This window comes from Oncorhynchus tshawytscha, linkage group LG09, assembly GCF_018296145.1.
Source record: "Oncorhynchus tshawytscha isolate Ot180627B linkage group LG09, Otsh_v2.0, whole genome shotgun sequence".
NCBI lineage: Eukaryota > Metazoa > Chordata > Actinopteri > Salmoniformes > Salmonidae > Oncorhynchus > Oncorhynchus tshawytscha.
Window position 1 is genome coordinate 76,609,101 of NC_056437.1, and position 18,921 is coordinate 76,628,021.

The window sequence follows — 18,921 nt, forward strand, 5'->3', positions numbered from 1 at the left end:
TTCAGATGAAGAAGAAGATGGGGGATAATACAACCCAGAGCACGATGCATCATCTTCAGATGAAGAAGAAGATGGGGAAGAATACAACCCAGAGCACGATGCATCATCTTCAGATGGAGAAGAATACAACCCAGAGCATGATGCATCACCTTCAGATGAAGAAGAATACAACCCAGAGCACGATGCATCATCTTCAGATGAAGAAGAAGAAGATGGAGAAGAATACAACCCAGAGCACGATGCATCATCTTCAGATGAAGAAGAAGAAGATGGAGAAGAATACAACCCAGAGCACGATGCATCATCTTCAGATGGAGAAGAATACAACCCAGAGCATGATGCATCACCTTCAGATGAAGAAGAATACAACCCAGAGCACGATGCATCATCTTCAGATGAAGAAGAAGATGGGGAAGAATACAACCCAGAGCATGATGCATCATCTTCAGATGAAGAAGAAGAAGATGGAGAAGAATACAACCCAGAGCATGATGCATCATCTTCAGATGAAGAAGAAGAAGATGGAGAAGAATACAACCCAGAGCACGATGCATCATCTTCAGATGGAGAAGAACACAACCCAGAGCACGATGCATCGTCTTCAGATGGAGAAGAATACAACCCAGAGCATGATGCATCATCTTCAGGTGAAGAAGAAGAAGATGGAGAAGAATACAACCCAGAGCACGATGCATCATCTTCAGATGGAGAAGAATACAACCCAGAGCATGATGCATCATCTTCAGATGAAGAAGAAGAAGATGGAGAAGAATACAACCCAGAGCACGATGCATCATCTTCAGATGGAGGAGAATACAACCCAGAGCATGATGCATCACCTTCAGATAAAGAAGAATACAACCCAGAGCATGATGCATCATCTTCAGATGAAGAAGAAGATGGGGAAGAATACAACCCAGAGCACGATGCATCATCTTCAGATGAAGAAGAAGATGGGGAAGAATACAACCCAGAGCACGATGCATCATCTTCAGATGAAGAAGAAGATGGGGAAGAATACAACCCAGAGCACGATGCATCATCTTCAGATGAAGAAGAAGATGGGGAAGAATACAACCCAGAGCACGATGCATCGTCTTCAGATGGAGAAGAATACAACCCAGAGCATGATGCATCATCTTCAGATGGAGAAGAATACAACCCAGAGCACGATGCATCATCTTCAGATGGAGAAGAATACAACCCAGAGCACGATGCATCGTCTTCAGATGGAGAAGAATACAACCCAGAGCATGATGCATCATCTTTAGATGAAGAAGAATATACAACCCAGAGCACGATGCATCACCTTCAGATGAAGAAGAAGAAGAAGATGGGGAAGAATACAACCCAGAGCATGATGCATCACCTTCAGATGAATAAGATGGGGAAGAATACAACCCAGAGCATGATGCATCACCTTCAGATGAAGAAGAAGATGGGGAAGAATACAACCCAGAGCACGATGCATCATCTTCAGATGGAGAAGAATACAACCCAGAGCATGATGCATCACCTTCAGATGAAGAAGAATACAACCCAGAGCACGATGCATCATCTTCAGATGAAGAAGAAGATGGGGAAGAATACAACCCAGAGCATGATGCATCATCTTCAGATGAAGAAGAAGAAGATGGAGAAGAATACAACCCAGAGCATGATGCATCATCTTCAGAAGAAGAAGATGGAGAAGAATACAACCCAGAGCACGATGCATCATCTTCAGATGGAGAAGAATACAACCCAGAGCACGATGCATCGTCTTCAGATGGAGAAGAATACAACCCAGAGCATGATGCATCATCTTCAGGTGAAGAAGAAGATGGAGAAGAATACATCCCAGAGCACGATGCATCATCTTCAGATGGAGAAGAATACAACCCAGAGCATGATGCATCATCTTCAGATGAAGAAGAAGAAGATGGAGAAGCATACAACCCAGAGCACGATGCATCATCTTCAGATGGAGAAGAATACAACCCAGAGCATGATGCATCACCTTCAGATAAAGAAGAATACAACCCAGAGCACGATGCATCATCTTTAGATGAAGAAGAATATACAACCCAGAGCACGATGCATCACCTTCAGATGAAGAAGAAGAAGAAGATGGGGAAGAATACAACCCAGAGCATGATGCATCACCTTCAGATGAATAAGATGGGGAAGAATACAACCCAGAGCATGATGCATCACCTTCAGATGAAGAAGAAGATGGGGAAGAATACAACCCAGAGCATGATGCATCATCTTCAGATGAAGAAGAAGATGGGGAATAATACAACCCAGAGCACGATACATCATCTTCAGATGAAGAAGTAGATGGAGAATAATACAACCCAGAGCACGATGCATCATCTTCAGATGAAGAAGAAGATGGGGAATAATACAACCCAGAGCACGATGCATCATCTTCAGATGAAGAAGAAGATGGGGAAGAATACAACCCAGAGCACGATGCATCATCTTCAGATGAAGAAGAAGATGGGGAATAATACAACCCAGAGCACGATGCATCATCTTCAGATGAAGAAGAAGATGGGGGATAATACAACCCAGAGCACGATGCATCATCTTCAGATGAAGAAGAAGATGGGGAAGAATACAACCCAGAGCACGACGCATCATCTTCAGATGGAGAAGAATACAACCCAGAGCATGATGCATCATCTTCAGATGAAGAAGAAGAAGATGGAGAAGAATACAACCCAGAGCACGATGCATCATCTTCAGATGGAGAAGAATACAACCCAGAGCATGATGCATCACCTTCAGATGAAGAAGAATACAACCCAGAGCACGATGCATCATCTTCAGATGAAGAAGAAGATGGGGAAGAATACAACCCAGAGCATGATGCATCATCTTCAGATGAAGAAGAAGAAGATGGAGAAGAATACAACCCAGAGCATGATGCATCATCTTCAGAAGAAGAAGATGGAGAAGAATACAACCCAGAGCACGATGCATCATCTTCAGATGGAGAAGAATACAACCCAGAGCACGATGCATCGTCTTCAGATGGAGAAGAATACAACCCAGAGCATGATGCATCATCTTCAGGTGAAGAAGAAGATGGAGAAGAATACATCCCAGAGCACGATGCATCATCTTCAGATGGAGAAGAATACAACCCAGAGCATGATGCATCATCTTCAGATGAAGAAGAAGAAGATGGAGAAGCATACAACCCAGAGCACGATGCATCATCTTCAGATGGAGAAGAATACAACCCAGAGCATGATGCATCACCTTCAGATAAAGAAGAATACAACCCAGAGCACGATGCATCATCTTCAGATGAAGAAGAAGATGGGGAAGAATACAACCCAGAGCATGATGCATCATCTTCAGATGAAGAAGAAGAAGATGGAGAAGAATACAACCCAGAGCACGATGCATCATCTTCAGATGGAGAAGAATACAACCCAGAGCACGATGCATTGTCTTCAGATGGAGAAGAATACAACCCAGAGCATGATGCATCATCTTCAGATGGAGAAGAATACAACCCAGAGCACGATGCATCATCTTCAGATGAAGAAGAAGATGGGGAATAATACAACCCAGAGCACGATGCATCATCTTCAGATGAAGAAGAAGAAGATGGGGAAGAATACAACCCAGAGCATGATGCATCATCTTCAGATGAAGAAGAAGATGGGGAAGAATACAACCCAGAGCACGATGCATCATCTTCAGATGAAGAAGAAGATGGGGAAGAATACAACCCAGAGCACGATGCATCATCTTCAGATGAAGAAGAAGATGGGGAAGAATACAACCCAGAGCACGATGCATCATCTTCAGATGAAGAAGAAGATGGGGAAGAATACAACCCAGAGCACGATGCATCATCTTCAGATGAAGAAGAAGATGGGGAAGAATACAACCCAGAGCACGATGCATCATCTTCAGATGAAGAAGAATACAACCCAGAGCATGATGCATCACCTTCAGATGAAGAAGAAGAAGATGGAGAAGAATACAACCCAGAGCACGATGCATCATCTTCAGATGGAGAAGAATACAACCCAGAGCATGATGCATCACCTTCAGATGAAGAAGAATACAACCCAGAGCACGATGCATCATCTTCAGATGAAGAAGAAGATGGGGAAGAATACAACCCAGAGCATGATGCATCATCTTCAGATGAAGAAGAAGAAGATGGAGAAGAATACAACCCAGAGCATGATGCATCATCTTCAGATGAAGAAGAAGAAGATGGAGAAGAATACAACCCAGAGCACGATGCATCATATTCAGATGGAGAAGAATACAACCCAGAGCATGATGCATCATCTTCAGGTGAAGAAGAAGAAGATGGAGAAGAATACAACCCAGAGCACGATGCATCATCTTCAGATGGAGAAGAATACAACCCAGAGCATGATGCATCATCTTCAGATGAAGAAGAAGAAGATGGAGAAGAATACAACCCAGAGCACGATGCATCGTCTTCAGATGGAGAAGAATACAACCCAGAGCATGATGCATCATCTTCAGATGGAGAAGAATACAACCCAGAGCACGATGCATCATCTTCAGATGAAGAAGAAGATGGGGAATAATACAACCCAGAGCACGATGCATCATCTTCAGATGAAGAAGAAGAAGATGGGGAAGAATACAACCCAGAGCATGATGCATCATCTTCAGATGAAGAAGAAGATGGGGAAGAATACAACCCAGAGCACGATGCATCATCTTCAGATGAAGAAGAAGATGGGGAAGAATACAACCCAGAGCACGATGCATCATCTTCAGATGAAGAAGAAGATGGGGAAGAATACAACCCAGAGCACGATGCATCATCTTCAGATGAAGAAGAAGATGGGGAAGAATACAACCCAGAGCACGATGCATCATCTTCAGATGAAGAAGAATACAACCCAGAGCATGATGCATCACCTTCAGATGAAGAAGAAGATGGGGAAGAATACAACCCAGAGCACGATGCATCATCTTCAGATGAAGAAGAAGATGGGGAAGAATACAACCCAGAGCACGATGCATCATCTTCAGATGAAGAAGAATACAACCCAGAGCATGATGCATCACCTTCAGATGAAGAAGAAGATGGGGAATAATACAACCCAGAGCACGATACATCATCTTCAGATGAAGAAGTAGATGGGGAATAATACAACCCAGAGCACGATGCATCATCTTCAGATGAAGAAGAAGATGGGGAATAATACAACCCAGAGCACGATGCATCATCTTCAGATGAAGAAGAAGATGGGGAAGAATACAACCCAGAGCACGATGCATCATCTTCAGATGAAGAAGAAGATGGGGAATAATACAACCCAGAGCACGATGCATCATCTTCAGATGAAGAAGAAGATGGGGGATAATACAACCCAGAGCACGATGCATCATCTTCAGATGAAGAAGAAGATGGGGAAGAATACAACCCAGAGCACGACGCATCATCTTCAGATGGAGAAGAATACAACCCAGAGCATGATGCATCATCTTCAGATGAAGAAGAAGAAGATGGAGAAGAATACAACCCAGAGCACGATGCATCATCTTCAGATGGAGAAGAATACAACCCAGAGCATGATGCATCACCTTCAGATGAAGAAGAATACAACCCAGAGCACGATGCATCATCTTCAGATGAAGAAGAAGATGGGGAAGAATACAACCCAGAGCATGATGCATCATCTTCAGATGAAGAAGAAGAAGATGGAGAAGAATACAACCCAGAGCATGATGCATCATCTTCAGAAGAAGAAGATGGAGAAGAATACAACCCAGAGCACGATGCATCATCTTCAGATGGAGAAGAATACAACCCAGAGCACGATGCATCGTCTTCAGATGGAGAAGAATACAACCCAGAGCATGATGCATCATCTTCAGGTGAAGAAGAAGATGGAGAAGAATACATCCCAGAGCACGATGCATCATCTTCAGATGGAGAAGAATACAACCCAGAGCATGATGCATCATCTTCAGATGAAGAAGAAGAAGATGGAGAAGCATACAACCCAGAGCACGATGCATCATCTTCAGATGGAGAAGAATACAACCCAGAGCATGATGCATCACCTTCAGATAAAGAAGAATACAACCCAGAGCACGATGCATCATCTTTAGATGAAGAAGAATATACAACCCAGAGCACGATGCATCACCTTCAGATGAAGAAGAAGAAGAAGATGGGGAAGAATACAACCCAGAGCATGATGCATCACCTTCAGATGAAATAAGATGGGGAAGAATACAACCCAGAGCATGATGCATCACCTTCAGATGAAGAAGAAGATGGGGAAGAATACAACCCAGAGCACGATGCATCATCTTCAGATGAAGAAGAAGATGGGGAATAATACAACCCAGAGCACGATACATCATCTTCAGATGAAGAAGTAGATGGAGAATAATACAACCCAGAGCACGATGCATCATCTTCAGATGAAGAAGAAGATGGGGAATAATACAACCCAGAGCACGATGCATCATCTTCAGATGAAGAAGAAGATGGGGAAGAATACAACCCAGAGCACGATGCATCATCTTCAGATGAAGAAGAAGATGGGGAATAATACAACCCAGAGCACGATGCATCATCTTCAGATGAAGAAGAAGATGGGGGATAATACAACCCAGAGCACGATGCATCATCTTCAGATGAAGAAGAAGATGGGGAAGAATACAACCCAGAGCACGACGCATCATCTTCAGATGGAGAAGAATACAACCCAGAGCATGATGCATCATCTTCAGATGAAGAAGAAGAAGATGGAGAAGAATACAACCCAGAGCACGATGCATCATCTTCAGATGGAGAAGAATACAACCCAGAGCATGATGCATCACCTTCAGATGAAGAAGAATACAACCCAGAGCACGATGCATCATCTTCAGATGAAGAAGAAGATGGGGAAGAATACAACCCAGAGCATGATGCATCATCTTCAGATGAAGAAGAAGAAGATGGAGAAGAATACAACCCAGAGCATGATGCATCATCTTCAGAAGAAGAAGATGGAGAAGAATACAACCCAGAGCACGATGCATCATCTTCAGATGGAGAAGAATACAACCCAGAGCACGATGCATCGTCTTCAGATGGAGAAGAATACAACCCAGAGCATGATGCATCATCTTCAGGTGAAGAAGAAGATGGAGAAGAATACATCCCAGAGCACGATGCATCATCTTCAGATGGAGAAGAATACAACCCAGAGCATGATGCATCATCTTCAGATGAAGAAGAAGAAGATGGAGAAGAATACAACCCAGAGCACGATGCATCATCTTCAGATGGAGAAGAATACAACCCAGAGCATGATGCATCACCTTCAGATGAAGAAGAATACAACCCAGAGCACGATGCATCATCTTCAGATGAAGAAGAAGATGGGGAAGAATACAACCCAGAGCATGATGCATCATCTTCAGATGAAGAAGAAGAAGATGGAGAAGAATACAACCCAGAGCATGATGCATCATCTTCAGATGAAGAAGAAGAAGATGGAGAAGAATACAACCCAGAGCACGATGCATCATCTTCAGATGGAGAAGAATACAACCCAGAGCATGATGCATCATCTTCAGGTGAAGAAGAAGAAGATGGAGAAGAATACAACCCAGAGCACGATGCATCATCTTCAGATGGAGAAGAATACAACCCAGAGCATGATGCATCATCTTCAGATGAAGAAGAAGAAGATGGAGAAGAATACAACCCAGAGCACGATGCATCGTCTTCAGATGGAGAAGAATACAACCCAGAGCATGATGCATCATCTTCAGATGGAGAAGAATACAACCCAGAGCACGATGCATCATCTTCAGATGAAGAAGAAGATGGGGAATAATACAACCCAGAGCACGATGCATCATCTTCAGATGAAGAAGAAGAAGATGGGGAAGAATACAACCCAGAGCATGATGCATCATCTTCAGATGAAGAAGAAGATGGGGAAGAATACAACCCAGAGCACGATGCATCATCTTCAGATGAAGAAGAAGATGGGGAAGAATACAACCCAGAGCACGATGCATCATCTTCAGATGAAGAAGAAGATGGAGAAGAATACAACCCAGAGCACGATGCATCATCTTCAGATGAAGAAGAAGATGGGGAAGAATACAACCCAGAGCACGATGCATCATCTTCAGATGAAGAAGAATACAACCCAGAGCATGATGCATCACCTTCAGATGAAGAAGAAGATGGGGAAGAATACAACCCAGAGCACGATGCATCATCTTCAGATGAAGAAGAAGATGGGGAAGAATACAACCCAGAGCACGATGCATCATCTTCAGATGAAGAAGAAATCACCCAAGCTGAAAGAGAGACATTTTTGTCAAAGAGCAGCAAAAATAATATGGTCCTTGTCACCATATGACAACCAGGGCAGGATGGGAGCACAAAATGTCATAAGGACGACCCCAGGGCCCACAAGACATGCAGTTGCCCATGTCCAGGACATCGCCTCAACATTCTACATGTTCATCACACCAGCCATCGAAAAAAATCATCCTGGAGATGACAAATTTGGAGAGTTTCATGGATACAACTGGAAAAGGATGGAACAGATTGACCTGCTAATCTTAGCAGGTGTGTATAGGTCCCGAGGCGAGGCTACGTGTAATCTACATGTAGTCTCTGGGATACAGAGAGTGGAAAAGAGTGGAAGGGCAATTTTCCGTGCCACGATGCCACTGAAAGTCTTTCACACTTTCTCAAGAATGCTACGATTTGATAACCATGTGTCAAGAACTGCAAGACGTGTGAGAGACAAACTGGTCTGGGAGAAGACAAAGAGGTCTGGGAGAAGTGGGTGGAGCATCTGCCATACCTCTAAAACCCTGAGCCTGAAGTAACAGTGGATGAGAAACTGGTTCCATTCAGAGGTACATTTTTATTTTCATACCTGTAATGTAAGTGATTTTCAGTGTAAATTTTTTGCTGTAATATCATTGATTTATGTGATTGTTTTCTGTGACACTGATACTAATTACTGATAGTAATCTCTTTGGTCAAAAGGTCGCTGTCCTTTCCGGCAGTATATGCTCAGCAAGCCAGCAAAGTATGGCATCAAGACATGGGTGGCCTGTGAAGCACAAACCAGCTACGCTTGGAAGATGCAAGTCTACACAGGGAAGCCGACCAGTGGAGGCCCGGAGAAGAACCAGAGGATGAGGGTTGTGCTTGATATGACAGATGGACTGAGGGGGCACAATGTCACGTGACAATTTCTTCACCTCTTATGAACTCAGCCAGCAGCTCCTGAAGAGGAAGATCACCATGGTTGGCACAGTTAGAAAGAACAAGCCTGAGCTCCCCTCTGCACTCCTCGAAACAAGGGGGAGAGAGGCCTTCTCATCAAAGTTTGCCTTCACCCCCACCACCACTCTAGTCTCTTACCTCCCAAAGAGGAACAAGAGTGTGGTCCTCCTGAGCACACTGTACAAAACGGCTGAGTTCAGTGATCGTGAGGACAGGAAGCCAGCCATCATCCTGGGCTACAACCACAACAAAGGAGGCGTGGACAACCTGGACAAGGTGATTGGAACTTACAGCTGCAGGAGGGTGACTGCCCGCTGGCCCCTGGTCATCTTCCATAACATCGTTGATGTGTCCTCATACAATGCCTTTGTTATATGGAACAAGATCAACCCTACCTGGATGCCTGATAAGCAGAACAAGAGGAGGGTGTTCCTGGAGCAGCTGGGAAAGGCACTTGTAACCCCACACATTCAAAGAAGGGAGTGTCTCCCCCGCACACCAGCCTCTGCAGCACTTGTGAAAGCTGTTCAGGGGGCTGAATCTTGTCCTGATCCATCTGAGGCTGCAGCTGGGGCAGGCAAGAGGAGGAGATGCCAATTCTGACCCCAAAGAAGGACTGTAAAACAAACACTATGTGCTGCACATGTGAGAAATACAGTGGGACAAAAAAGTATTTAGTCAGCCACCAATTGTGCAAGTTCTCCCAGTTAAAAAGATGAGAGAGGCCTGTAATTTTCATCATAGGTACACTTCAACTATGACAGACAAAATGAGAAAAGAAAATCCAGAAAATCACATTGTAGGATTTTTAATGAATTTATTTGCAAATTATAGTGGAAAATAAGTATTTGGTCATAACAAAGGTTTATCTCAATACTTTGTTATGTACCCTTTGTTGGCAATGACAGAGGTCAAATGTTTTCTGTAAGTCTTCACAAGGTTTTCACACACTGTTGCTGGTATTTTGGCCCATTCCTCCATGCAGATCTCCTCTAGAGCAGTGATGTTTTGGGGCTGTTGCTGGGCAACACAGACTTTCAACTCCCTCCAAAGATGTTCTATGGGGTTGAGATCTGGAGACTGGCTAGGCCACTCCAGGACCTTGAAATGCTTCTTACGAAGCCACTCCTTCGTTGCCCGGGCGGTGTGTTTGGGATCATTGTGATGCTGAAAGACCCAGCCACGTTTCATCTTCAATGCCCTTGCTGATGGTAGGCCTTGTTACTACTTTGGTCCCAGCTCTCTGCAGGTCATTCACTAGGTCCCCCCGTGTGGTTCTGGGATTTTTGCTCACCGTTCTTGTGATCATTTCGACCCCACGGGGTGAGATCTTGTGTGGAGCCCCAGATCGAGGGACATTATCAGTGGTCTTGTATGTCTTCCATTTCCTAACAATTGCTTCCACAGTTGATTTCTTCAAACCAAGCTGCTTACCTATTGCAGATTCAGTCTTCCCAGCCTGGTGCAGGTCTACAATTTTGTTTCTGGTGTCCTTTGACAGCTCTTTGGTCTTGGCCATAGTGGAGTTTGGAGTGTGACTGTTTGAGGTTGTGGACAGGTGTCTTTTATACTGATAACAAGTTCAAACAGGTGCCATTAATATAGGTAACGAGTGGAGGACAGAGGAGCCTCTTAAAGAAGAAGTTACAGGTCTGTGAGAGCCAGAAATCTTGCTTGTTTGTAGGTGACCAAATACTTATTTTCCACCATAATTTGCAAATAAATTCATTAAAAATCCTACAATGTGATTTTCTGGATTTTATTTTCTCATTTTGTCTGTCATAGTTGAAGTGTACCTATGATGAAAATAACAGGCCTCTCTCGTCTTTTTAAGTGGGAGAACTTGCACAATTGGTGGCTGACTAAATACTTTTTTGCCGAACTGTACATCTGTAATGTCCATGCACACACACTGCATACTGTCCTACATGTGCTAATTAGAGTTGATTGATTTATGTTCTTCATGTTTTAGTTTTGTATCTATTATCTTATTTTATTCTTATTTATTGTTGTTGTTTATACACCTTGTCGGTGGGGGAAATGGTTAATAAAATGGGAGAAGACTAGTATTTTGTAGTTGATTTCCTGATTGTACAGTATATAAGAACATGTTGCTCAAAAAGTTCAAGACTGTTATTGTTTCCCTTCAATAAAATGCATTCAAAACTACTTTTTAAACATTTCTGCTATTTTCTTAGGTTATAGAAGTGCTATCGCTTGCTAAAAAAAATGTATGTTTACACCTATGCAGTACCTTTAGCAATAATAATAATAATAATAAACCTCTACTTGAGTAAAGAAAGCAATTATGAATGGTGTGTTGTCATACAAATTTGTGGTGTCCACTGATTAAATACAGTCTTTCTGCATTGTGAAGAGGGAAAACCAAGATATTCACAAAGTTTGGGATGAATGACAGGTTGTTTCTTCATGCAAAATAGATTTGGGGTTTAAAATTCAATTAAACTTCTTTATTTTAGGGGTTTAGTGAAGGTGTGTCATTTTTTACCCTTAGGACAAGGGGAGTATACAGAATGTTAAGACTACACAAGGGTTAATATAAGGAATTTTTATTATTTATCCTTTTAATTTGACTTTTGATACTTAAGTATATTTGAGCAATTACATTTACTTTTGATACTTAAGTATATTTAAAACCAAATACTTTTAGACTGCCCCATACTGCTGCTCTTATGGGTCAGAATATAACGATGTAATTACGTGGGGATGATCTCCGAGGATTCTCTGCGTAGGCCTTCAGCTGTTCGATGACGCACTACTCCGGCGCACCTCCCTGATCGTCCTGATTGTCCTTTTGGGCTGAGGAGTCTGTTCCCCCACCCTTTGCTCTGGAAGGGGTCTTCTGAGGACAGACAGCTCTGTAGCTCAGAGCTCACCGCATAGGAATGAAACCCTTTAGATACCACGATTCGATGGGAGATGGAGGCTAGGTGCTTCGACTTGAATTCACCCGCTTAGACACAGCCACTCATCCGTAGCTTGGGTAGAAAAGGATTTCTTTGTCTCTAAACTTGCATTGCGTTCTGGGTTCGTTGACTTTTTAGACCTTGCTGCAGCTGGGGTCACACAGTCTTCCTGTAAATTCTATACTCACAGTTGGGTCAGAAGTGGGCGTAACTGCCTTTAGGGCAATTCTCTGGGCCTACCAAGTTAATGAGGCAAGGTCTAGATAATATTCAAATCCAATTTTAGACAACTAACTTAACATTTCATCTTCCCCAAAACATTATCATTGATTTGGATAGTTTCCATACAACGTGCAATGTATAAACATCAAACATCAAACATGTTTTCGTAATAACGTCATCTATTAACCTTTAATAACAAAACAAGAATGACATATATTTTCATATTCCATCTATCGTCATGACCACCATTGTGGCTGATGGAAACCATTGTTCCAAAGTCCCTTTATTTCATGTTTAAAGTTCTGAGGCTGGTTCTCCATAGTAACAGGACAAAGGAATTTGTCTGTGGCCTGAGATTTAACAGGGACGTGAGGGGTCATAAAAAAAAAACACATCTTCAGACCCCTAGATCTCTCCTCCTCTGTTGGGGTTGAGAGATAATCTGTAGGGTTGTGGTCTCCTGTAACCTGACCTGATCAGGACAGTCATGACATATAACAATTTGGTACTTTTTCCACCCCTGCCAAAATGTACAGTCATTCAAATCAAATGCATTCACAAAAGTGTGCCCCTAACTGATAGTATTCTATTTTAGAATCCTACAGGAGTACAATAGGACTAATTCCAAAATCTGATAAGATTTTTTTAGGGGGGGGAATCCTATACTGTAGGTCAAATGTAAAAAAAATGTAACATGTTTTTTTTAGGAGATGAGAGTTATTATTATTTTTACAGGACAGATGTAAGTAGAGGTATGGAGACAGATATAGAGAAGGGTACAGAAAGTGCTTAAGGGCACAGACAGTCAGCCGAGCCTTGGCTCAAACCCCTGTTGCTGAGGGGGCATGTGGTCCGGAGTCGGGAGCTTAGACCGCTACAGTAGCACGCTGATAGGACTTATCAGTGACATTATGATCCATTAAGAATTCAATGGTTTTTTTATCCTATAGGATTTCTATTGATTTTGGCGATTGCAATTGTATAGATAGGTAGGGAGGGAGGGAGATGAGTGGTACAACCCTGGGAGGAAGGAGTTGGGGGGGTCTCATTATCTTCAGGTTGTTCTTGTCCTCTACTTATCCCAACATAAAGAAGGGAAAGGGAACATTCTGGTTTTTGTATGCAGAGCTGACTATTATATATCAAATGACAGAAATGCTCTTATCTTTGTGTTACTGTACCTAAAAATGTAATTTCCTTCTAGTTTTTATTTTCATGTAAGCACTGTAGAGATACTGTGCATTCAAAATGTTGTGTTATTATAACATTGTATGTAGCATTGTATGTTATATTGTAATGTCTAAATCAAAGACAAGAAGTTGCCTGAACAAGAATCGAATCAAATATCTTAAGTCTACCTATAGGATTGCAAGAATCCTATAGGATCCAACAGGATCACTTTTGATTTCCAATAAGAAAAATGTAGTCCAATAGGATTCCGATAGGATTCTGATAGTTACACTATCATTGTGTAATTATCAGAATTTAGGTCTTTGGGTGTAACTATCATTACAAGGGCTTTGGGTGTATCGTCATCATAGCAGTTGGACACCGAAGGATATTTTAGGAAGGTTTCATTACTTGTACTTTGTAATTGATTTGTAAACTACTGCTGTGGAGCTGTGACATGACTTCCCAAGATAACAGTAGGCTACTATAGCACTTTATAATTCAGGTTGAATTGAGGGTTGTCATGGGCAACGGCCGGGTCAATGAGACACTTCAAGTGGTACTTGAGAGTCACTATGGGGGATCATTGGGTACAGATATTGCCATAGAAACCAGGTGAATAATAGAAAACAAGTATTATATTCCACTCTCATTACCTTAGCAAGTTCTTCTCCAGGCTCTGTCCATTACTACATTTTTCCAGCGGGGAACCGTGAGGGCCTTCTAGGCCTTCAGAGGTCTAAGGATTTATAAAATAAAATAAAAATGTTGTATTTACATCTTTACAATAATTGCAATGAACTTCTGATTTAATTTCTTCAGTTTGTGTTGGAAAGAGAAGGGTTAATAGTGAAGAGAAAAAAATATCCAATCAGGATTTTCTTTGGTGGTCTTTGGGTAGAAAAATCTAGCTAGCTCAGCCAGCCATTGACTAGGCCTTCAGAAGCTGGAAAGAAGGCCTCTGCCATTCAACACTGACAGCGCAAGATAAAATGATCAGTGGCGCGAGCGGTAGATTTCCTGAGCTAGTAACTTTAGCTAGCTTGTGTTGTAGTGTGACAATGTTAGCTAACTTGTGTTGTAGTAGTGTAACAATGGTGATGGAGGCTGCAGCAGCTGTTATCAACTTTAAGGTGGATGCTGTTGCTAATTTGTTAGCATCACCATTTCAAGATTAACTTTCAAACTTCTTTCAAATTTAGTTTACAAATGATCATTATCTGGTGAGTGGCACTGTTTTTTTGTTGCAGCTCGCTTGCTATTAGCTATCCCTTTGAAAATAATGACTGAAACATTGTTGCATTTAAACGTTAGATCACAGATGAGTGGAATGAACATTATAAAATATATTCGCAATGGGAAGTAACAGCTGATTTGTTCATTTCATTTTGACCTACTAGAGTGAATGGGCTGCTTATTCTTTAACATTATTTGATGCTGTGTGTGACTGCTGTCGCCTGTTTATCGGCCCGGTCTATGTGTTTGACCAAAACTCTCTCTCCTTCAGCGCCATGGAGTGCACAGGTATTACGGTCGCTGTCTTTTCAGCACCATGAGCCTGTCACCTTTGAGGTGACACTGTTGTTGTTGCTATTGGTGTTAATGTGATTCATGGGTTGTTTAAACAGTGTGTCCTTTGTTTTGATGGTCACACAATTTCATGCTTTGTGTCCATGCTGGTTCTGTCTCTGTGTGCGCGGCAGCCCAAAGCATAGCCAGGCCTGTTTGATTAATTCACACTGACATCAAAAAGCATTGCTTTGTTTTTGCTAGAACTAGAATGGTCCGAATACAGAACATAACATGTGGGGCGCATTCAGTGATGGTGTGTTTTCTGTTATTTTCTTGATTTTTGAGTTTGATACAAGGTATTGGAAGATTTCTGGTTCCTCTGAAGGCCTAGTTCCTGTCTTATAGTCACGTTTCACCACTGCATTTTTCTTAAACTTGAAGAAATGGCTGATGTAAGTGTAACAGTTTAACTTTAGTCCGTCCCCTAGCCCATACCCGGGCTCAAACCAGGGACCCTCTGCACACATCAACAACTGACATCCACGAAGCATCGTTACCCATCGCTCCACAAAAGCCATGGCCCTTGCAGAGCAAGGGGAACAACTACTTCAGGTCTCAGAGCGAGTGACTTCACCGATTTAAACGCTATTAGCGCGCACTGCCGCTAACTAGCTAGCCATTTCACATTGGTTACATAAGGTTGTAACACCAAACCTACTACTTATTGTGAGTTCAATCGTCAATGTACTCTAATTCCCCATTTGTAATTAAAAGGACATTGATAAAAGATCAGTTGCAAATGTGACAATCTGGGTTCATATCCTGGTCTTACCACAATAAGCTTTACTGTTGGGCTTGGGGAGCTAGAACAAGCTCATCTCATGTGTTCACTGAACCATCTGTTTTACAGTCTTGAGCTAATGTAGTAACAGTAGTCAATGTAATTAATGACATGCAAATTTAAACATAAAATAATAATTGAAAAAGCATTTAATAAAACATTTTCATAATGGCTTATAAAAATAACAGGCTTTTAAGAAAATGAGACCATTTCCTATTGCTAGTTGTTATTTCTAATAATATTTCAAAGTACTACATTCCAGATTTCAGGTTAAATGAATCTTTCTTATGCAGCATGTTACAAATCCATTATGTTTTGCAAGTAATTGAACAACAAGGGCACAACCTGAACTATGAGCGATCAAGGGCCTCGTTTATAAACATTGCGGAAATACAAAATATACCCCAAACCATGCGTGCGCCACTTTTCCCGCAAAAGTTGGCAAAACTGAACTCAGAGTGAGAATGTCCTTAGCTCCACTCAAACTTTAGACATTGCTAAACGTATTGTATTGTAAGCAGTGGTGGCTCGTCCATTAGGGTATTATTAGGGGCAGTGCCACACTTGAGATTGGTCAACAAAAAGGACAGCATATATTTTTCAACAAAATATATATTGTATAATTTAAGGATTATGTTTAAAATGTCCATAGAAGTGTTGTTAATTTCTGTACAGCTGCTTAGTTACCTACTGCTCCGCTATCAGACAGCAGCTTCGGGTGTTTGGCCTTCCGCTAGCGCTTGGACTGCATTGCCAACTACAGCATACATTCCTTGCTATTAGATTGCAGGATTTCATGACATGGTTTTCTTAGCACTAAGTAAATGGACCGTCTTGGGTCGTTGAAATGAATGCCCTTGGTTCTGGGTCTGTCCTATCAGATACTGAACAGATGGTGCTAAAGAGCAAATTGAACTTGTAAATAAATAAATCATGACAGTCATTGGGAGCCTTGGACTTGAACCGAAACATCCACATCCATCAACAGTTGAAGGACAGAGGGATACACTATCTAGCACCTTCTTGTGGATCTGGTAGGACAACAATTCATGTCTCTGTGGCTGTGCCCAATTCACAACGCTGTCTTTTGTTTCCCCTGCCATTAGATGCTAGTTAGTGGACACTACAGTTGTGGACAGAAATATTGGCACCCTTGCACTTTTTTCAAGTAACTCACAATTTTCCCTAAAAATAAGTTGAAATTGACAAAATTATTTGGTCTCCATAATTCTTTATTTCAGTGTTATTTTTTTTAAAGTCTTCATTTTGTTTTCTATAAACATAGAGATGGTGTGCTTTACCGAAAAGCTCTAATTTGGTCTTCAATGCCCAGAGGACATTCTCCCAGAAGGATTTTGGCATGTTCAGGTGTGCTTTGGCAAATTGCCGTCAGGCTTTCTTATGTCTCTCTCTCAGCAGTGGGGTCCTCCTGGGTCTCTCACCATTTTACCCCCTTTCATTGAGTTGGCAACCGATGAAACCATCGTACCTTGTGTCCGAAGGTCAGCTTGAATCTGTGTGGCAGTTGATCGAGGTTCTTTCTCCACCAATCAAACAGTTCTTCTCTGCAATCTTCCATCAAGTTTTCTCTTGTGTCCACGTCCAGTGAGTTTGGCTACAGTGGCATGGGCCTTAAACATCTTGATAACATTACGTACGGTGGAAACAAGAACATTAAGGTCTCTGGTGATGGACTTGTAGCCTTCAGATTGTCTATGCTTGGCTTGTGTCTGACGTCCTCAGATAATTCCTTTGTTTTGTTTATTTTCTCCATGCTCATTGCAGTGACACAAAACAGGAGAATGAGTCCTTTTCTCTATTCCAACTGGTTGAATTAGTAATGTTTATATTGCAGGCACCTTCAACTCACCACAGGTGAGTTCAATTCCAAAGTAAAGTAGAATCACCTGCTCAATCATTTCTAACTGTAACGATGTGCGCTGAGAGTTGAGAAGCAAGTTCAGGGAGTGAGTGTTTTAATAAATAATACAATATAAGAAACACAGACAATGCACAGACATGACACAGGAACAGAAACAATGACGATTGGGAAAGAAACCAAAGGGAGTGACATATAAACACAATACCCTCCATTGCGACTTGTATGATCTCGTTGGCTGGTCCTCGTTACATATTCGTCCCCAAACCCACTGGCTCCAGGTCATCTATAAGTCTTTGCTAGGTAAAGCTCCGCCTTATCTCATGTCACTGGTCACCATAGCAACACCCACCCATAGCAAGCGCTCCAGCAGGTATATTTCACTGGTCATCCCCAAATCCAACAGCTCCTTTGGCCGCCGTTCCTTCCAGTTCGCTGCTGCCAATGACTGGAACGACTTGCAAAAATCACTGAAGTTGGAGACTTATATCTCCCTCACTAACTTCAAGCATCGGGTGTCAGAGCAGTTTACTGATCGCTGCAGCTGTACGCAGCCCATCTGTAAATAGCCCATCCAAACAACTACCTACCTCATCCCCATATTTTTTTCTTCTCTTTTGCACACCAGTATTTCTACTTGCACATCCTCATCTGCACATCTATCACTCCAGTGTTAATTGCTAAATTGTAATTACTTCGACACTATGGCCTATTTATTGCCTTTCCTCCTTACTTCATTTGCACACACTGTATACAGATTTTCTGTTGTGTTATTGACTGTATGTTTGTTTATCCCATGTGTAACTCTGTTTTGTTGCTTTTGTCGCACTGCTTTGCTTTATCTTGGCCAGGTCGCAGTTGTAAATGAGAACTTGTTCTCAACTGGCCTACCTGGTTAAATAAATAAAGGTTAAATTTTAAAAAATTAAAAATTAAAATAAAGGGCAGGTAATCAAGGCAGTGATGGAGCCCAGGTGAGTGTCATAATGCGCAAATGCACGTAAAGCTGACAGGTGTGCACCATAAACAAGCAGCCTGGTGACCTAGAGGCCGGAAAGGGAGCACACGTGACACTAACTACTTCTAGAAGGTGCCAATAAAAATGTCC